The sequence below is a fragment of the Balaenoptera acutorostrata genome, chromosome 9 (genome assembly GCF_949987535.1).
Source record: "Balaenoptera acutorostrata chromosome 9, mBalAcu1.1, whole genome shotgun sequence".
Classification (NCBI taxonomy): Eukaryota; Metazoa; Chordata; class Mammalia; order Artiodactyla; family Balaenopteridae; genus Balaenoptera; species Balaenoptera acutorostrata.
The window spans coordinates 39,686,546-39,709,551 of record NC_080072.1 but is presented as its reverse complement, the minus strand read 5'-3'; the positions used below and the strand labels follow the sequence as shown (position 1 = coordinate 39,709,551).

Genomic DNA, 23,006 nt, shown 5'->3' with positions numbered 1-23,006 from the left:
AAGGTTAATATACACAGGAGTTACCGGCAGAAGAGTCAGAAGCAGCAGGAACAAACTAAAGAAGAGTAGCTAAGTCACTGGAATGTGAGTTTTCTAGATCCTATTGCTGACGGTGCAAGAAAGTCTAGATTTTTGAGCTGCCTTGTGTTCTAAGTGACCTTCCAGTTGTTCTTTTATAAGGCATTTGCTTCACCTGTTTCCAGTACTTATGACCATCCTTACAATACTAAAGTAACCTGAGAGTATCTCTGATCCTTACAGACTAAAAGTGCCTAACACAACAACGCATCTGTATTTCAGTAAAGGCAACACCAGTAAGTTACTTATGCCCTTGAGAACAGGATACAACCATGAGAGCTGAACAGCCAACCTCAAGACAGGTAAGTAACAGATTCAGGCCAGCCAAACATCCTACAGCATGCTTCTCAAAAAAACTGAACCCTAAAGTATGGAGGTTCCTTAAAAAACTAAAAATAGAACTACCATATGACCCAGCAATCCCACTACTGGGCATATACCCTGAGAAAAACCATAATTCAAAGTGAGACATGTACCACAATGTTCACTGCAGCTCTATTTACAATAGCCAGGACATGGAAGCAATCTAAATATCTGCCAACAGATGAATGGATAAAGAAGATGTGGCACATATATACAATGGAATATTACTCAGCCATAAAAAGAAACGAAATTGAGTTATTTGTAGTGAGGCGGATGGACCTAGAGTCTGTCATACAAAGTGAAGTCAGAAAGAGAAAAACAAATACCGTATTCTAATGCATATAAATGGAATCTTAAAAAAAAAAAACTGGTTCTGATGAACCTAGTGGCAGGACAGGAATAAAGAGCAGACATAGAGAATGGTCTTGAGGACACGGTGGGGGGGGGAGGGGGGAGGGGAAGCTGGGACGAAGTGAGAGAGTGGTGTGGACATACATACACTACCAAATGTAAAATAGCTAGTGGGAAGCAGCCGCAAAGCACAGGGAGACCAGCTGGGTGCTTTGTGACCATATAGAGGGGTGGGATAGGGAGGGGGTATGGGGATATATGTATACATACAGCTGATTCACTTTGTTATACAGCAGAAACTAACACAACATTGTAAAGCAATTATGCTCCAATAAAGATGTAAAAAACAAACAAACAAACAAAAAAAACTGAACCCTTTCCCTAATAGCCAACACAGGCTGAAATTTAAAAAGACTGCCAATACCAAGTGCTGGTGAGGATGTGGAATAACTGGAAATCTCTTACATTGCTGGCAGGAATATAAATTCAACAACTGCACTGAAAAATTGTTTGGCAGTATCTACTAAAGGTAAATACATACATATATATACACATACACAAACACACCCAAAACAAATGATACTTACTTCCCAAGTACCCAAGTACCCAAAATAAACAATTACTTACTTCCATCAAAAGACATGCACAAGAATGTTCACAGCCGCTTTATTCATAATAAATAAAAACATAAAATTACCCAAATACTGATCATCAGTAGAATGAATAAAGTGTAGTATAATCAGAATACTTTATAACAATGGGGAAAAAACCCTACTGTTATTCAAAACATGGATAAATCTTCAAGAAAGTGGTGAACAAAAGAAACCAGACACAGAAGAGTAAATACTGTATGACACTATCTACGTGAAGCTCAAAAATAGGCAAACTTATTTCAAATAAATAATATAATTGTTCTGAAGGAGGGGAAAAAAGAACCAATCCTAGTAACTTTTTTTTTAATAGATCTTTATTGGAGTATAATTGCTTCACAATACCGTGTTAGTTTCTGTTGCACAACAAAGAGAATCAGCCATATGCATACACATGTCTCCATATCCCCTCCCTCTTGAGCCTCCCTCCCATCCTCCCTATCCCACCCCTCTAGGTCATCGCAAAGCACCGAGCCAATCTCCCTGTGCTATGCTGCTGTTTCCTACCAGCCAACTATTTTATATTCGGTAGTATATATATGTCGACGCTACTCTCACTTTGCCCCAGCTTCGCCCTCCCACCCATGTCATCAAGTCCATTCTCTATGTCTACCTCTTTATTCCTGCCCTGCAACTAGGTTCGTCGGTACCACTTTTTTTTTTTTTTAGATTCCATATATATGCGTTAGCATATGGTATTTGTTTTTCTCTTTCTCACTTCACTCTGTATGACAGACTCTAGGTCCATCCACCTCACTACAAATAACTCAATTTCATTTCTTTATACGGCTGAGTAATATTCCATTGTACATATGTGCCACATCTTCTTCATCCATTCATCTGTTGATGGACATCTAGGTTGGTTCCATGTCCTGGCTATTATAAATAGTGCTGCAATGAACATTGTGGTGCATGTCTCTTTTTGAATTATGGTTTTCTCAGGGTATATACCCAGCAGTGGGATTGCTGGGTCATATGGTAGTTCTATTTTTACTTTTTTAAGGAACCTCCATACTGTTTTCCATAGTGGTTGTATCAATTTACATTCCCACCAACAGTGTAGGAGGGTCCCCTTTTCACCACACCCTTTCCAGCATCTATTGTTTCTAGATTTTTTGATAATGGCCATTCTGACTGGTGTGAGGTGATACCTCATTGTAGTTTTGATTTGCATTTCTCTAATAATTAGGTATGTTGAGCATCTTTTCATGTGCCTCTTGGCCATCTGTATGTCTTCCTTGGTGAAATGTCTATTTAGGTCTTCTGCCCATTTTTGGATTGGGTTGTTTGTTTTTTTGTTATTGAGCTGCATAAGCTGCTTGTAAATCTTGGAGATTAATCCTTTGTCAGTTGCTTCATTTGCAAATATTTTCTCCCATTCTGAGGGTTGTCTTTTTGTCTTGTTTATGGTTTCCTTTGCTGTGCAAAAGCTTTTAAGTTTAATTAAGTCCCATTTGTTTATTTTTGTTTTTATTTCTGTTACTCTAGGAAGTGGGTCAAAAAAGATCTTGCTGTGGTTTATTTCAAATAGTGTTTTTCCTATGTTTTCCTCTAAAAGTTTTATAGCGTCTGGTCTTACATTTAAGTCTTTACTCCATTTGGAGTCTATTTTTGTGTATGGTGTTAGGTAGTGTTCTAATTTCATTCTTTTACATGAACACCTGTACAGTTTTCCCAGCACCACTTATTGAAGAGGCTGTCTTTTCTCCATTGTATGTTCTTGCCTCCTTTGTCGTAAATTAGGTGCCCATATGTGTGTGGGTTTATCTCTGGGCATTCTACCCTGTACCATTGATCTATATTTCTATTTTTGTGCCAGTACCATACTCTCTTGATTACTGTAGCTTTGTGGTATAGTTTGAAGTCGGAGAGCCTGATTCCTCCAACTCCGTTTTTCTTTCTCAAGATTGCTTTGGCTATTCGGGGTATTTTGTGTTTCCATACGAATTGTAAAATTTTTTGTTCTAATTCTGTGAAGAATGCCATTGGTAGCTTGGTAGGGATTGCACTGAATCTGTAGATTGCTTTGGGTAGTATAGTCATTTTCACAATATTGATTCTTCCAATCCAAGAACATGGTATATTTCTCCATCTGTTTATGTCATCTTTGATTTCTTTCATCAGTGTTTTATAGTTTTCTAAGTACAAGTCTTTCTCCTCCTTAGGCAGGTTTATTCCTAGGTATTTTATTCTTTTTGTTGCAATGGTAAATGGGAGTGTTTCCTTAATTTCTCTTTCTGATTTTTCGTTGTTGGTGTATAGGAATGCAGGAGATTTCTGTGCATTAATTTTGTATCCTGCAACCTTACCAAATTCATTGATTAGTTCTAGTAGTTTTCTGGTGGCATCTTTAGGATTTTCTATGTATAGTATCATGTCATCTGCAAAGAGTGACAGTTTTACTTCTTCTCTTCCAATTTGTATTCCTTTTATTTCTTTTTCTTCTCTGATTGCTGTGGCTAGGACTTCCAAAACTATGTTGAATAAGAGTGGCGAGAGTGGACATCCTTGTCTTGATCCTGTTCCTAGTGGAAATGCTTTCAGTTTTTCACCATTAAGTATGATGTTCACTGTGGGTTTGTCATATATGGCCTTTATTATGTTGAGATAGGTTCCCTCTATGCCCATTTTCTGGAGAGTTTTTATCATAAATGGGTGTTGAATTTTGTCAAAAGCTTTTTCTGCATCTATTGAGATGATCAGATGGTTTTTATTCCTTAATTTGTTAATGTGGTGTATCACACTGATTGATTTGCATATATTGAAGAATCCTTGCATCCCTGGGATAAATCTCACTTGATCATGGTGTATGATCCTTTTAATGTGCTGTTGCATTCTGTTTGCTAGTATTTTGTTCAGGATTTTTGCATCTATGTTCATCAGTGATATTGGTCTATAATTTTCTTTTTTTATGATACCTTTTTCTGGTTTTGGTATCAGGGTGATGGTGGCTTCATAGAATGAATTTGGGAGTGTTTATCCCTCTGCAATTTTTTTGGAAGAGTTTGAGAAGGATAGGTGTTAGCTCTTCTTTAAATGTTTGATAGAATTCGCCTGTGAAGCCATCTGGTCCTGGACTTATGTTTTTTGGAAGATTTGTAATTACGGTTTCAATTTCATTACTTGTGATACGTCTGTTTATATTTTCTAATTCTTCCTGGTTTAGTCTTGGAAAATTGTACCTTTCCAAGAATTTGTCCATTTCTTCATGGTTGTCCATTTTATTGGCATATAGTTGTTTATAGTAGTCTCTTACAATCCTTTGTATTTCTACAGTGTGAGTTGTGATTTCTCCTTTTTCATTTCTAATTTTATTGATTTGCATCCTCTCCCTTTTTTTCTTGATGAGTCTGGCTAAGGGTTTATCAATTTTTGTTCATCTTCTCAAAGAACCAGCTTCTAATTTTACTGATCTTTGCTATTGTTTTCTTCGTTTCTATTTCATTTATTTCTGCTCTGATCTTTATGATTTCTTTCCTTCTACTGACTTTGGGTTTTCTTTGTTCTTCTTTCTCTAGTTGTTTTAAGTGTAGGGTTAGATTGTTTATTTGAGATTTTTCTTGTTTCTTGAGGTGAGGTTGAATTGCTATAAACTTCCCTCTTAAAAGTGCTTTTGCTGCATCCCATAGGTTTTGGGTTGTCGTGTTTTCATTGTCATTTGTTTCTATGTATTTTTAAAATTTCTTCTTTGATTTCTTCAGTGACCTCTTGGTTATTTAGTAGCGCACCGTTTAGCCTCCATGTATTTGTGTTTTTTACAGTTTTCTTCCTGTAACTGATTTCCAATCTCATAGTGTTGTGGTCAGAAAAGATGCTTGATACAATTTCAATTTTCTTAAATTTTCCGAGGCTTGATTTGTGACCCAAGATGTGATCTATCCTGGAGAATGTTCCATGTGCACTTGAGAAGAAAGTGTATTCTGCCACTTTTGGGTGGAATGTTCTATAAATATCTATTAGATCTATCTGGTCAGTTGTGTCATTTAAAGCTTGTGTTTCCTTATTTATTTTCTGTTTGGATGATCTATCCATTGGTGTAAGTGGGGTGTTAAAGTCCCCTACTATTATTGTGTTACTGTCGATTTCTTCTTTCATGGTTGTTAGCATTTGCCTTATGTATTGGGGTGCTCCTGTGTTGGGTGCATCAACATTTATAATTGTTATATCTTCCTTTTGGATTGATCCTTTGATCATTATGTAGTGTCTGTCCTTATCTCTTGTAACAGTCTTTATTTTAAAGTCTGTTTTATCTGATATGAGTATTGCTACTCCAGCTTTCTTTTGATTTCCAATTGCATGGAATATCTTTTCCATCCCCTCACTTTCAGTCTGTATGTGTCCCTAGGTCTGAAGTGGGTCTCTTGTAGACAGCATATATATGGGTCTTGTTTTTGTATCCATTCAGCCAGTCTGTGTCTTTTGGTTGGGGCATTTAATCCATTTACATTCAAGGTTATTATCGATATGTATGTTCCTATGACCATTTTCTTAATTGTTTTGGGTTTGTTTTTGTGGGTCTTTTTCTTCTCTTGTGTTTCCCGCTTAGAGAAGTTTCTTTAGCATTTGTTTTAAAGCTGGTTTGGTGGTGCTGAATTCTCTTAGATTTGTTTGTCTGAAAAGCTTTTGACTTCTCCATCAAATCTGAATGAGATCCTTGCTGGGTAGAGTAATCTTGGTTGTAGATTTTTCTCTTTCATCACTTTAAGTATATCCTGCCACTCCCTTCTGGCCTGCAGAGTTTCCACTGAAAAATCAGCTGATAACCTTATGGGGATCCTCTGTATGTTATTTTTTGTTTTTCCCTTGCTGCTTTTAATATTTTTTCTTTGAATTTAATTTTTGTTAGTTTGATTAATATGTGTCTTGGTGTGTTTTTCCTAGGGTTTATCCTGTATGGGACTCTGTGTGCTACCTGGACTTGGGTGACTATTTCCTTTCCCATGTTAGGGAAGTTTTCCACTATAATCTCTTTAAATATTTTCTCAGACCCTTTATTTTTCTCTTCTTCTTCTGGGACCCCTATAATTCGAATGTTGGTGCATTTAGTGTTGTCCCAGAGGTCTCTGAGATTGCCTTGAATTCTTTTCATTCTTTTTTCTTTATTCTGCTCCTCGGCAGTTATTTCCACCATTTTGTCTTCCAGTTCACTTATTCGTTCTTCTGCCTCCATTATTGTTATTGATTCCTTCTAGTGTATTTTTCATTTCAGTTATTGTGTTGTTCATCTCTGTTTGTTTGTTCTTTAGTTCTTCTAGATTTTTGTTAAACATTTCTTGTATTTTCTCAATCCGTGCTTCCATTCTATTTCCGAGATTCTGGATCATCTTTACTATCATTACTCTGAATTCTTTTTCAGGTAGATTGCCTATTTCCTCTTCATTTATTTGGTCTTGTAGGGTTTTACCTTGCTCCTTCATCTGTGAGATATTTTTTTGCCTTCTCATTTTTTTGTTTTTATGAGTGGGATTGTGTTCCTGTTTTACTGGTTGTTTGGCCTGAGGCTTCCAACACTGGAGTTTGTAGGCTATTGGGTAGAGCTGGGTCTTGGTGCTGAGATGAGGAACTCTGTGAGACCTCACTCCCACGAATATTCCCTGGGTTCTGAGGTTCTCTGTTAGTCCAGTGGTTTGGACTCCGAGCTCCCACTGCAGAGCCTCTGCCCCGATCCCCAGTTCACGAATCAAGATCCCGCAAGCCGCGTGGGGTGGCAAAAAAAAAAAAAGAGAGAAAAATAACAAAGTAAAAAATAAAATTAGACTAGGAAACGAACAGATATGTTAGAAAGAATGTAAAAATAAAAACATAGATGAATCAACAACTGGAAGGTACATCAGTACCACAATAGTAAAAAAGAGGAGGGAAAGGAAAAAAAGAAAAAAAAAGGCAGGGGTTGGGGGGAAGGCCTTGGGCATGGAGAGCGGGGCCTAAGCAAGGGCGAAATTTGGGCGGTGGGCAGGGCCAATGCTCAGGACCCACAGGGCTGGAAAAGGCCCTGGGGGCTGGCGGTGTGTGTGGCTTAGGCTCAAGGAAAGGAAGGGGCCCAGGCGTGCCCCCCACCCTGGTCTCAGAGGGCAGGGGACCTCACCTGGGAGCCTAGCAGACTTCCTGGGCTCAAGTAGGCAGGGCAAACACTACTTTGCCCCGTAGTCTGGGCAAACGCCAGTCTGCTCCTCCGGTCTGGGGTCTGGGATGGCCCCTCCCACCTGCCTCTCCTATCTCCCTGCCTCCCTCCTATGCCCCCAGGACCAATGCTGCTGGTGGGGGGAGGGGCAGGGGAAGGCGGGGCCTTGGAGAGCAGGGGACCAGCCAGGGAGTTCAGCAGGCTCCCCGTGCCCAAGTGGGCAGGGCAATCGCCCTCTGCTCCTCTCTCACTCCTCCCACAGGGCCCCTCCCACCTGCCTCTCCTGATCTCCCTGGCCTCAGGGGCACTGATCTTGTCTGGCCTCCACGGCTCCTACCCCCTTGGTCCCCCTACGTCCTACCGGTTCACTTTGGGGTTCCTCCCGTTTCCTTCGGGGTCAGAGTTCCCCACCAGCGGCCGGCAGATGCCCTAGTTGTGGGGAGACGCTAACTCTGCTCTTACCACACCCCCTAGTAACTTTTAAACACAGTACTTTGACTAAATACGTCTGTTTGAAAACAAAAAGAGCTGTTAAAAACATCCTTAACTCTACTTAGTGGATTCATTTCTTTTTTCCATACCAGTATGCATGTATTAATTCTGAAAGTATTTTGTATATATTTTAGGACTGTGTAAATGGGGAAATACATTAATGTTCTTGGGAGCTAGAGTTTTCATTGCAGACAAAGAAAATACAAATATGTAATGAGAGCGGGCAAAGAGGAACCCTGTGGACACAGAGTTAGAATTAAAGGTATCAGTATGAACTCACAGTTTTATACATGCACACACACAGGCTGAGTTAAATCAGTATGAAATTGCCTAGAAGCAATGACATCCCAGCAGCAATGAGGTCACTTGGTGCACTGACCTTGGCTTTTAAATACTGTTTAACTAAGAAGAATCAGAGCTCCTTGAAGGAATGGCTGATTCCAGGGTTGAGACAGGGAAAGAACAATTTGAGCCTGGAACATCTATTTGGGCCAGGAAGAAAGGACGTGATTAAAGAATGACAGGGACATGTCAAAAGGACACAGAAGCTTGAAGGATCTCCCACTGGCTAAATCGGGAAATTTGGGCATCAAAATGAATAATGACAACAGATTATAACTCACTGAATAAAATAAAAATTCATAAGTACATACTATACTTATGAACAATAAATAGGGGAGCAGGGAAAGCTCTTCATTATAGTACAATGTAAAAAATTATAAATGTAAAAGGAATAATTGGGCAAGAAAATAATTTTGCAATAGTAATAGTGAATTCAGGCAAGAATCATTAATGGATGTTCAAACTACTGGGCAAAAGTATGAAGAGGAACAGGGTATTTACATAGTCACACAGTATCTCTTCACAGATTACTTAATTACAAAGAAAGGAGAAATGGTAGCTTTATGGTAGAGAAAGGAGGCGGACACCACCTTACTCAAGTGATCTAAGTTAGCATCACTGACAATGGGATAAATCGACATCAGTTGCCTGTTCATGTGATGCATTAAAGAAACATCACTTATTTAGTATTTCTGCTGAAAGTGCCTAATGAAATCTAATCATGAGGAAAAATCAGATAGAACCAAATTGAGGGCCATTATACAAAACAACTGTCCTGTTCTCTTAAAAATATCAGTGTCATAAAAGATAAGGAAAAGCTCTTCCAAATTAAAGGAACCAAAAAGACATGACAATTAAATGCAATATATGATCCTGGATTGAATCCTACATCAAAGTGAAAAATTGTCATAAAAGATATCATTGAGACAACTGGAGAAATTTGAAGATGCTCTGTAGATTAGATAACAGTGTTCTACCAATGTTAAATTTTTAGAAAAGAGAGACAGAGACACACAAATGCACGCAAATGTGGTAAATCGTTAAAACATGCTGTGTCTGGGTGAAGGATTTGGAGAGTTCTTTATGTTATTCTTGCAACTTTTCTATAAATTTGAAATTATTTCAAAATAAAAAGTTAAAAAATTTAAATATTCACTTTGTTATACAGCAGCACCTAACACAACAATGTAAAGCAATTATACTCCAATAAAGATGTTTAAAAAATTTTAAATAAGCAAAACTAATCTACGGTGAAAGTGTGGAACAGTGGTAATCTTGGGGTAGATGTATCTGAGAAGAGGCAGGAGGGAGGCTTGCTAAGGTGCCTAATTTGGATGATTACACAGGTATATACAAATGTAAAAATTCATTGAGTTGAATACTTAAGATCTGCACATATTACTGTGTTTATGTTATATTTCAACCAAAACAAACAAAAAAGAAAAAGAGAAAAAGTAAAGTAAAAAGTATAGCCTTCCTTCCTGAATAATTCAGTCCAAAAGGAAGGAAGGTGACCAAGTAGGGGAGTGGACGATGGGAACCCATGTGAGGAAAGCGGCTCAGCAGGGGCGGCAGCAGCCTAGTGCGGGCTCAGAGCCTGGCTGGACAGCAGTGGCCTGGTGGGGAATGGGATCCTGGGCAAGGAAGGTAGCAGCAGGACTGTGGGACAGTGGACTGGTCTCATACAGGGGAACTGAGCAGAGAAGTAAAGGTATTGAAGGTAGATGAGAAAATTGAGGCTCATGGAGATTAAGAGCCTGGTCCCAAGTCTGACACTTGTTAAGTCACCTGACTTTGGGCATAAAGACTCACCTCTGAGCCTTCATTTCTTCACTGTATAACAGGTACACTAATACTTGCATCACAGGATTGCAAAGATTCAGTGAGATCAAGTATGCCAAAGAACCCACCTCAGCTCCTGATACTTAGACGTAGTTCAATAAATGTTACTTCCATCTCCTGTGATATCCAACTCTTTTTATAAGGCCTCTGGAAAATATGTTTTTATATGAATTTTCGTTGTTGTGATTTTAAATATTACGCTTCTCTTCATAAAAGCTCCCCTGCAATGAGGCTATTTGAGATTTCAGCAGGTTCCACAGCTGCCCGGCTCTGTGCAAGCCACTGGTGTCCAAGCACAGGAAGTCTCATATATATGCTCACCTCACATACAATGCAATGAGTGCAGCTAAGTGGGCAGGAATGTATGGGTGGATCAGCCTTGAGGTCAGAGACTGAATATAATCTCAGAATATTAAAATTTACGTGCTACATCGGACAAACTGTCACTCAAACCAATGTTCCTTCAGCAAGAAACCCACAAGCAGGCACAGAGAAAGAGAACTAAATCTCTTCCTCAGCCCCTACCACACTAAGGGAATCAGAGAAGTGTCTTACGTCTGGCCTTCACTCTCGCCTGGAATTCTGCAGCGGCTTCTGTGGTGTCCCTCTCTTCCCCAACCTCTCCTTGCTCTGCCAAGATGATCTTCCAAAAGTACACATGGATTAGTTTGCTCCCTGTCGCCCAAACCCACATTCCTTGTCTGGTATTGAAGATCTTCCATGGTCTGGACCTAGTGTGGTTCTCTAGTCTCTTTCCCCAGTAGAATTATCCACAAATACTTGCATGCCAGCCTCATCAGACCCCATACACCCATTCTGCCACCCTGCTCCTCATCACGCCTCGCTCATGCTGTCCCCTCGGTTCAGGGAAACCTTCAACATTCATCCTTGGGAAGGAGGGAGGTGAAGAGGAGAAGGGAAAGGATTGTTAACATCTATGACTGCTAAATCCCATTCTAGGAGCTTTATGGGAATTAACTCATCATATCTTTATTTGATATATTCACTAAGGAATAGAATGGTTAAATACCTTGACTAAAAGCACATAGCCAGTAAGTAGCCAGGCCACTTCAGAAGTAATTACTCTCTCCTCTGGGCCCTGCTATAGAAATAGTACTTATTCCACTTATTAAGTGGTTCCCACGTCTCTCTCTTCCCAGATTATATAGGTTGTAACTTCCTTAAGCATGAAGACTGTGTCTCATTAATCTACTTCCCTAGTGCCTTGCACAGTGCCCTGAACATAGTAGGTCTTAATCATATGTTTGTTGAATTAAAGTCACTCACATCTGTGTACTTCCCACAGTTCATGGCTCAGAATCTGACACACAGAGTAGATACTCAGGAAATGCTAGATGAATGACACTGAATTTATCTGAATTTCCTCAACTCCTTACCAGGGTCTCGTAAATGCTTTGAGCTCTGTAAGTAATGGTTGAATTCAGAGACTAGATGATTCTTCAGATGTTCAGAATTTGAGTCACTGGATAAACAGAATGGCCTCCCACAACAAGACAGGTAGATCACACAAGGCCTGAGGAAAAGCCCCTGGGTGATTCCCTAGGGTGGGAACAGTTAGAAAGTGGACCCCTAGTGTGTGGATGGAGACAACACAGCTCCTTCCCCTCTCAGTTCTATCCCCAGCAACAGTAGCAACAAAAACAAGCCGACAGGCTGACTCTGAGCCATTGTGCACAAGACGCAAGAATCTTTACCTTTGCTTCAGCAGCTACACAGTAGAGCTTGGCTGGGCCATTGCCAGGTGTAGGACAGGACCACCTGAACGTGGCCCCTGACCAAGAGGCCCTCTGGTGCCCTGGAGCCCCTCACACTAAGAATCAATTTTGCTTTTTTGATTAGAACAAAACAAAACAAAGTCTAGAGGTCCAGATCCTAAGGCTTTATTCTTTCTGGGATTAAAAAGCCAAGGATGCAGATAAGATGTGACAGAGACATCGAAGCTTATCATAACAAGCGTGTGCAGTGTAACAATGAATACGGCACTAAGAGTAACTGTTGTATCTGCTGCCACTGACTGTGCCATGTGACCCAGCCCGACAGACTTCCTTCCTAGGGGCAGCCCCACTAGTCAACAGTCTAATGAGTGCTGCCATCCTGTCCCCAGGGCAACCTGCTAGAATCCCACTGCCTTCAGGCCAGTTCCCAGCTGAGTGACCATCAGAGGTACTCTCTTGATCTACTGATGTGACTCTGCAACTTTTCTGGTTCAAGACTAAGTTGTGGACTGTCAGGTTCTATCCTAGGCTCCATACATAAAATAGTTTTAAAATAAAATTTATTAGTTTTTTTCAGATTATAAAAGTGGTTCATAGTTATTATAAAAAAAATATAGTGAGGAAAACAAAGAACACCTATAATCCCACCACTCACTATTAACACATGGCATGTTTCCTTTCAATCCTTTCCCTAACAGTATTTGTCTGTGTGTGAATAAAATATACATAATTTCAGAAACACAGTTAGGGTCATGCTATATATTCTGTTTCATATTCTGACTTTGGCACTTTACAAAATGTTATGTTTCCCATGTCATCACTTTCATTAAAAATGTGATTTTTATGGCTTTATAGCATCATAGGAATGTGCCGTAATTTCATTATTTCCCTATTCTTAGTTACCTAGATTGCTTTCAATATTTTGCCATTATAAACTGTGTTGTGACAAACGCTGTTGACCAAAAATTTTTGCTTATTTCTGATTATTTCCTTGGGATAAATTTTATTAAAAGTAGAATTATTGGATAAAGGACTTTGAACTTTTTTAAGACACTTGTGTAGTTCGAACAGCATATTTTATTAAGGTCATTGCCAAAATAAATCACATCCAGAAAAAAAAAAGAACAAAATTGGAAAAGGGTAACAATATGGAAATAATAATAGTGGCTACCATGTATTGGGTGTATATAATGTGACATGGGAAAGTGATTAAGAACTTTGCATACCTTAGCTCATTTAATCTCTGAATTAATCCTATAATGTATGCATAGATAAGGAAACCAAGGTTCAGAGAAGTTAACTTGTCCAATATCTCAGTTAGTAGGTGGCATGGCTGAATTTAAATCCAATTATGTGTGATTCCAGAGAGTACACTTACTGCTATGCTACAACATGTCATGTAAAAAATAAAGGGAAAAAAAAATAAGTGTTTTCAATCTGGGGAAGAGAAAACTTGAATGGTACAAGGGCCACGGGACAGGGAGAAGAGGAATCAGGTTGCAGAATGAGATGGCAGAATGAGGATCAATGGATAGAAATGCTTAAAATGTCAAAGTACAGCTTAAAATCAAAAAGGTAATTCTAAAAATGAAAGTCTACCAAAAGTGGAAGGGCTGTCTCCAGCTGGGCCTAATTGTTTTTTGTTTCTTTTTTTACTTTATTTACTTATTTTTTAAACATCTTTATTGGAGTATAATTGCTGTACAATGGTGTGTTAGTTTCTGCTGTATAACAAAGGGAATCAGCTAAACATATACATATATCCCCATATCTCCTCCCTCTTGCGTCTCCCTCCCACCCTCCCTATCCCACCCCTCTAGGTGGTCACAAAGCACCAAGCTGATGTCCCTGTGCTCTGTGGCTGCTTCCCACTAGCTATCGATTTTACATTTGGTAGTGTATATATGTCCATGCCACTCTCTCACTTTGTCCCAGCTTACCCTTCCCCCTCCCCGTGTCCTCAAGTCCATTCTCTACGTCTGCATCTTTATTTCTGTCCTGCCCCTAGGTTCTTCAGAACCTTTTTTTTTTCTTCTTTAGATTCCATATATATGTGTTAGCATATGGTATTTGTTTTTCTCTTTCTGACTTACTTCACTCTGTATGACAGACTCTAGGTCCATCCACCTCACTACAAATAACTCAATTTTGTTTCTTTTTATGGCTGAGTAATATTCCATTGCATACATGTGCCACATCTTCTTTATCCATTCATCAGCCGATGGACACTTAGGTTGCTTCCATGTCCTGGCTATTGTAAATAGAGCTGCAATGAACATTTTGGTACATGACTCTTTTTGAATTACGGTTTTCTCAGGGTATATACCCAGTAGTGGGGTTGCTAGGTTGTACAGTAGTTCTATTTTTAGTTTTTTAAGGAACCTCTATACTGTTCTCCAAAGTGGCTGTATCAATTTACATTCCCACCAACAATGCAAGAGGGTCCCCTTTTCTCCACACCCTCTCCAGCATTTATTGTTTGTAGATTTTTTGATGATTGCCATTCTGGCCAGTGTGAGGTGATACCTCATTGTAGTTTTGATTTGCATTTCTCTAATGATTAGTGATGTTGAGCATCCTTTCATGTGTTTGTTGGCAATCTGTATACCTTCTTTGGAGAAATGTCTATTTAGGTCTTCTGCCCATTTTTGGATTGGGTTGTTTGTTTTTTTGATATTGACTGCATGAGCTGCTTGTAAATTTTGGAGATTAATCCTTTGTCAGTTGCTTCATTTGCAAATATTTTCTCCCATTGTGAGGGTTGTCTTTTTGTCTTGTTTATGGTTTCCTTTGCTGTGCAAAAGCTTTTAAGTTTCATTAGGTCCCATTTGTTTATTTTTGTTTTTATTTCCATTTCTCTAGGAGGTGGGTCAAAAAGGATCTTGCTGTGATATATGTCATAGTGTTCTGCCTATGTTTTCCTCTAAAAGTTTTATAGTGTCTGGCCTTACAACTAGGTCTTTAATCCATTTTGAGTTTATTTTTGTGTATGGTGTTAGGGAGTGTTCTAATTTCATTCTTTTACATGTAATTGAAGATGATACAAACAGATGGAGAGATATACCATGTTCTTGGATTGGAAGAATCAACATTGTGAAAATGACTATACTACCCAAAGCAATCTACAGATTCAATGCAATCCCTATCAAACTACCAATGGCATTTTTCACAGAACTATAACAAAAAAATTCACAATTTGTATGGAAACACAAAAGACCCCGAATAGCCAAAGCGATCTTGAGAAAGAAAAATGGAGCTGGAGGAATCAGGCTCCTGGACTTCAGACTATACTACAAAGCTACAATAATCAAGACAGTATGGTACTGGCACAAAAACAGAAATATAGATCAATGGAACAGGATAGAAAGCACAGAGATAAACCCACGCACATATGGTCACCTTATTTTTGATAAAGGAGGCAAGAATATACAATGGAGAAAAGACAGCCTCTTCAGTAAGTGGTGTTGGGAAAACTGGACAGCTACATGGGCCTAATTTAATCACACCCTTTGGAAGCAGAGAGTTTTCTCTGGCTGATGGCAGGAGGAGAATTCAGAAAGATTCGAAGCACAAGAAGGACCTGAGGCACCATTGCTGGCTTTGATAATGGAGAGGCAAGGACTGGAGGGCAGCGTCTAATTGTTGAGAACAACCTCAGGCCAACAACCAGCAAGGAAACAGGACCTCAGCCCTGCAGCCACAAGGAACTGATATCTGCCAACAAGCTGAATGAGCTTAGAAGCAGATTTTTCCCTAGAGTCTCCAGATAAGAATCCAGCCCAGCTGATACCTGGATTTTGTGAAATCCTGAGAGAAAACCCAGCGGAGCCCACCCAGACTTCTGACCGATAGAACTACGAGCTAGTAAAGAGGTGCTGTTTTAAGCCACTAAGTTTGTGGTAATTTGTTACTCAGCAAGAGAAAACTAATACACCAGGTAAATGGATAAACAAACTGTGGTACAAATGGAATACTATCCATCAATAAAAAAAGGTAAATACATTGATAAACATAACATGGATGAATCCCAAAAACATTGTGCTCAATGAAAGAAGCCAGACACAAAAAGTACATACTGTATGATTCCATTAATATGATTCTAGAAAAAACAAATCTAATTTATAATGATAGAAAGGCTGGGGTCGGTGTGGGTGGGTTGACTGGCCCCATCCCCTCCCGTCTGACTTTTCTGCCGCCACCTGTGCCCTCAGCCCAGCACAGAACACACCACTGCACATTCCTTTCTTTCTCTGACACTTGAACAAGACTGAGAGCCTCAGTAGTCTCTAATGTGGGTAAACGTTCTATCAAAAGCACAATCTGAAACCTTAAAACACACATTCCAAAGGCGAGAAACCAAGTTTTCAAAAAGCTATGCTACATAGATTTCTCTTGTCAAGTTCCTTCTTACAATATGCCCCACTTATAGAGGGCCCATACTGGGAGGGCTGAGTATTCACAGTAACTTAACACTACTTTTAAACGTATTTAAAATGAGTAGCAGGCAGCAATGGTGACTGAGGAACTCAAGAATCTGGCCCTGCCTTCAAACAAACCAGAGGTCAAATATTTTTGAATGAGTTACTTGTTCTGGCAGCTCTAATGTGAAGCTGTAACCCTAACATGCCACCCTCTGCCTCACACAGCAGGAAGGTTCATGGCAGGAGGGAAAGAGTATGAGCTCTTCCATCACAGACTGTCAGGAAGCTACTGCAATAGTCTAGGTGAGAGAGGTCTCACTTCTGGTCTAGCACCTGTTAGTTCTGTGAACTTGGCCAAGCTACTAAGACTCTCTAAGCCTCAGTTTCCTCATCTGCATAGCTGGAATTATAGCAATAATCTCACAGGACTATCACAAGGATTGAATTCAATTACCTGTATTTAGTACCCTGGACAAAGTAGATACACATGCTAGCTCCCTTTCTGCTTTGTGCATTGAAGATCTGATGGCCCAGAGAAACAAAGGGGAAAATGGGAAATTGTTGAAAGATGGGGAAGTACTCTTTTTTTCCCCAGACCACTTTTATCTTTCACTAAATATTTAGAAGAGAAAAACAACTCTTCCAAATTTCCTGAATTTGATGCTCTCCAAATGTGTCAGCCAGGATAATTTTAGGAGCAAACAAAACATTTTTATATTCGTCAACTAACAATGATTTTAGACCTCTAAATGGCACTTTAAAAACATTGTATATATTTCCATATTAATCAAAATGTTGGTCCTATACTAAAAAATGGCTTTTTTTCCATTTTACAGTTTCATATTTTCCATCAGTAATAATATAATGCAGCTTTATTGAGTGTTAAATGCAAAGTACAATGCTAAGAGTCTTTGTTCTTAACACACACAAAACATCAATCTCAGCATGGATATCACCTGATATATATTTTTTAATTTGACCATTATTTCTGACAAAGTCTACCTACTTATAGCAGCATCCCAACTTTCCCATTTGATATGTGCTAATGTCTTCAACTGTGTTTATTACTGAACTAAAATTTACCATTTATTCCCTAAAAACCTTTTCAGTTTATTGAGTCAATGGGTCAGTGACCCCACCGAGGGGACTGACAGGAAATGACAACACACTTCTGACCATTCAATGTGTTTCTATAAGCTTTCATACAAACATGAACTACAGCTGTGATAATGTCAGTTATAACCACCAGACGCTCATCCCACATATATCAGGTATACGTATGTGTATGGCGGCACATGCTGGGGAGACTGGACTTGGGAAATATCCAGTGGCATGGACAGTACATCAGCGATTCAAAGATAAACAGAGTTCACCAGAGGGCTTTATTCAGCTGGACTATAAAATGCAGCCAAAAGTTTGCTTAGTAAAGAGGAAGGACAGAGGGGATGGCGGCAGTAGTGGTGAAGAGCACTGAACACAGATGTGAAACAGGCAACTCACCAGCACCTAAAATTCCACCTGCACAAAACAGAACAAATCCTCTACCACCACCTCAGCCCTTCCCACCCCCAAATCTGTTTTCCCTTCTGACCCTCTTCTATCCTCGCAGTCACCTCGGAATCATCTCTGAGTCCTCCTCTCATGCCCCAAGTCCAACCAATCACCAAGTTCTGTAATTCTGTCTCCAGGTTCTGCTCTCATCTTGCCCCTTTTCTCCATCCCCATTGTCACTGTGCTATTTCAGGCCCTCAGAACAGCCGTACTGGACAATTGCAATAGCTTCTAATTATTTCCTCTCTCTGTTGTTTCCTCTTCTCTCCAATTTATTGGGTGCCCAAGGTAAGCTTTCTAAATCTCAGCTTTGACTAGCAACTCACCTGCTCGAAATGTGCTAATAGCTCCCCTGTGCCTATAGAACAGACCATGAATCTTTTTTTTTTTTTTGGCCACACCACATGGCTTGTGGGATCTTAGTTCCCTGACCAGGGATTGAACCCGGGCCACAGCAGTGAAAGCTCCGAGTCTTGACCACTGGACCGCCAGGAAATTCCCCAGACCATGAATCTTTTAACCAGATATTTAAGTCCATCTATGAACAGGTTACAGTTCAAGTTTGTAGCCTTACATCCCACCATGTTTTCCCCTACAAGAACTCTGTGTTCCAAACAAAGTGGACCATTCACTGATGATCTCTGTTGACACCAAGGGCATTTCCCTCTCTGTGCCTCTGTCTACGCTGGTCCCTCCTTTCCTGGCCTGGTTTCCTACATCCTTCTGTCAAATACTGCCTATCCTTCACACTCAGTGGAACTCTACCTCCTCCATGAAGTCCTCCCTAATCCTCCAGCTAGGAGAAATTTCACCATCCTCAGAATTTCCATAGCACCGTACCTGTAGTTCTCAGGACAACAGGCATCTTTTTCCATGACAGCTGTTGAGTGCATGCCCTACCCCTCCTGCCAGCCTAGAGACCTTTTAGTTCCTACCTACCACTCCACCTCTAGCACCAGGTCCATGACATGGCAGAAGAGGATGTGCTTTTTTCCTTGGGGCCTCAGTTTCCAAATCTATAAAATGAACATAACCCAACCTAACTCACAGGAATATCAAGAAGATTAAAAAAGGTAATATATGCAAACTATCAACACACAGTAGGTAAATCACCAAATCCAAAACCCCATTCCTCACTTTCACACAGCAGTACTTGTTGAACCAATAAAACTTTGCATGCTTTATAGTTATTATATTTTTTTCAATGAAGGAAGGAGAGAGAGATGGAGGGAATACATGAGCAGAGAATCACTAAATATGTAGGAGACATGAGTAGCCCAGTATGACAGTATGAACAACTCATACTAGAGATGGAAGGTTAGATTATGAAAGAGCTGGAATGTTTGGTCTGATAGCTTCAGGGAGTTTTAAATTCAAAAGTGGGGCAGCGTTTAGAGTCTACCAGTCTGCATGATGGATGAAGGACAAAGGACCAGGAAATCACTAAGAGGCTGGTATAGTGATCCAGGAAAGAGGGCACAGCTACCTGGCTATGGTAGATGGCGGCCACAAGAGAGCAGACAGGAACAGCTGGCTCTGCAAGGCACGTCCAAGGGAAAAAATGACAGGGTTGGTGAGCACTGACAGACTAAATGACTGGAGAATGCTTATCAAGCCGAGTCACAGAGGACTCCAGGCTCAGGTAATTAGGAGAACAGAAGAACACCCAGAGAACTGAGAGATAGCTGGGAGGTGGGGAGGGCATAAGGCACATGCAGGAAGGACACTAGTCTACTCTTTTGGCTTGAAGTGGAACACAGGCAGAAATGAGGAAGCAGTGCTTGGTGGTCCTGAGGGACTGAGAAACCACCTTAGAAACAAACAAAACACTCCTTTTGTACATGAGGGCCTACAGGGATTCACTGAACAAGAATCATGTAGGACAAAGTGTCCCACAGGCCTACCCCTTGAGCTCTCTGGGGAACAAGGGACAGGGGATGTCTGCCTATCCACCAGACATCACCTGTCTGGGAGGAGGTCACTTTTAGGCTGCCTTTCCTTCCTTACACTGACAAGGCATAGGACTGCAAAAAGGGGGTCCTATATTGTTTTATTTGTAAAGAGAAACTCAGAGAGTTGGTGCCTTCTACAAATAGAGAGCTGCCTTACCCAGAGAGGATAAAGTACATTTACAGCCTAATGTCTAGTCTGGTATTAGGGTCCAGAATTTATGAGCTGGGGGACCATGGCTTAGTCACTTAAACTCTCCGGGTCTCAGGTGTTTTATTTGTTAAGTGTAATGACAGTATCTCATGTGCCAGAAAGGACCAGAAGATTTCAGGAGTTCTCTCAGTTCTAAGATCTATGATCTAGTACCTAATCTAAATCCTGCAGGTCAGACTCCAATCTCTCTGAATCCCTGGGCTGTGACTCACTGCAGAAGCCCACATTGTACAGAGATGCTGAGAAACCTGGCGAAAGCACAGGTTTAGAGTAGGGGCATAAGTTCCAGCTGTCAGGTCCCAGTCACAAGAAGATACAGTGAGAATATTAAAGCTGGCCCAGGGACAAAAGATAATTAATCTTCAAGGCAATAAAAATATTTAATTCATTCATCTGAGAGAAATGACAAGAAAGAAGATAGATATTTGCTTTTCCCCCTCTCTGTTCTGACAAGGTTGCTCTGGATGGATCATAGAACGTTTAACGAACATTTAATATAAGAGCCTGAGATGCAAACAAGTAAATGATGAGGGGCCCTGGCAGAAAGCAGTGGAAGCTGACATTGTGAAGGCTGCAACCAGGGCACATGTTTCCAGAGAAGAGGTTTGAGAAGAGAAGCTTATTTGCAGTTGTTCACATGACAAGAGAAGTGAGAAGATGGGGATAGATTTGAGGGACATTGCAAGGGTGAAATCATAGGATTTGATAATTGAATGGATATATATGAAAGTGAGGAAGAGACACACTGAAGCTGCCTGAGCTTTCTAACTGGCCCCAGAATCGGGGAGTCACCAAAGTAGGCAAGAGGACAGCCATGGAGAGAGAAGAAAAGGGGAATCTCTATGCCCTGTGGATGGTCTTAAAGGACAAAACAACAGCCATCAGCATCGAACAATCCTTCCTCCACCTCAGCTTTACAAGCTTTGAAGGCATGACCATAAAGCACCAGAGCAGCTAGCCCATATCTGCTCTATGCCCAGAACAGAGGGGTGGGCATCTAGGGCCAGGGGAGTCCATTCAGGGAAATGTCAGAGGGAAGAAGAGAAAATGTGAGAAACCCACTGCATTAGACCTTATCCTGGTTTGTCTCATATCCTTTCTTCCTTAAAGAGGGCTAATGAGGGCTCCAAGAAACAGAAAAGCATTGCTAAGGCTGGAAATGGGAGCATGGGCCACAGCCTAAACCAGTGGAGCAGAGAGGGGTCCTCAAGAAGAGGAGCGTGGGTTCTCCAAGTTGCCCTCGGCAACAGCTAACATGAATGGTTGAGAACTAAGGACCACTCGTAAGTGTCCATGACTAAAGAGGCCGTGGCCAGTGGTGGACAAACTCAGGAAAGACTATCCAGAGGGCCCCCGTCAGGCCAGACTGAGCCTGCCCGGGCATTTCACTGTGACTGCAGCCCTGTCTTTCACTTCCTTTATGTAACCCTGTTAAGGAAATAGGTGGTTCTTGGCAAACTTCAAATTACAGTCTCTCTCCAGCTTTTCTGTCTCTTCCAACCACTTCTATGAACATTCAGATGATGTTCACTCTAGCGACAAGTCCTAGTATGACCCCAAAATGAGAATATATGGAAATTTCTATGAATGTGTCAGCCTCAGGGTGGAAACCTGCCAAGTATCAAGAAGCATTTCTTCTTTCCTTCCCTCCCTTCCCTCTCTCCCTTTCTTTCAGCAAATACCAATTAGATGTAAGGCCTACTCATTTGCAAATGAATATAAACTTCCAAAGCCAGGAAAATTATTTAGAGGCATTTAAAACCACCTGCTCTGACCTAAAATAAAATAAGATAAAGTATAAAATAAAGGAACCTCTGATTTGAGGAGGACTGGATCTGTTCTGGCCAGCCGACTACCAGGGCCATCAAAGGCTGATCTTCGCAGCCAGAATGTCTGATGACTATTCTTTTTTTTTTTTAATTTATTTATTTTTGGCTGTGTTGGGTCTTCGTTTCTGTGCGAGGGCTTTCTCTAGTTGTGGCAAGTGGGGGCCACTCTTCATCGCAGTGCGCGGGCCTCTCACTATCGCGGCCTCTCTTGTTGCGGAGCACAGGCTCCAGACGCGCAGGCTCAGCAGTTGTGGCTCACGGGCCCAGTTGCTCTGCGGCATGTGGGATCTTCCCAGACCAGGGCTCGAACCTGTGTCCCCTGCATTGGCAGGCAGATTCTTAACCACTGCGCTACCAGGGAAGCCCTCTGATGACTATTCTAATGGGCTTGTTCTTCTGTTCACTCCACTTAGCTCATGTCAGAGACTACTTGACATTTGAATTATCAACTGTCTTCCAAAAAAAAGTTGGCCTTGAAGTTGGCTTTGAAAGATCCTGCACAAATTATTCATTTGATCAGCAAACTTTGGTGGATTTATCCAAAATTGGTATTCAGTTGTGACATCAGTACTTGATCCGAAGACAGAATTTCTCGTATTGAATTGAGACCATCCAAAACATCCAGGGAAAATTACTAGGGAGACTGTTTTATTCCCACCCTCTGATTTCGCCTCAAAAGGGAAAAGAGATGCTGTACAGAATTAAAATGGTCTAGCAAAAGTTGTCTTTAAAGCAAATTTCAGTGAATTTAAGTATAGTTTATTGAAAACAATTTTCAGCCAAAATAAGCTGAATTTTCTCACAAAATAACATAAAAGTACAATGGCCTGGATTCCTGCCATGCTTAGCTTTTCTGACTGTGAGAATTTGAGCCCTTGCTCTGAGGCAAGACCCATTCCTACCAAGCATTCTTGGGGAGGCACCTGCCCTTCTGAAAAAGCAGTCCTGGCCTGATCTGGCTTGGCCTGAGGAAGGAAAGGAATACGACTATCCAGCAAGGATCCGAGTGACCTAGAAATCCAATGCCAGCAGGACCCAGGTTCCTTCCCTAATGGGTAATTTACAGG

At 40.7% G+C, this 23,006-nt stretch overlaps 1 protein-coding gene across 1 annotated transcript in view; it reads right to left on the bottom strand.

The window, feature by feature from the left end:
- Positions 1–23,006, bottom strand: part of SERGEF (secretion regulating guanine nucleotide exchange factor) — a 227,392-nt gene that overhangs the window by 95,190 nt on the left and 109,196 nt on the right. The gene's annotated exons all lie outside the window — the stretch shown is intronic.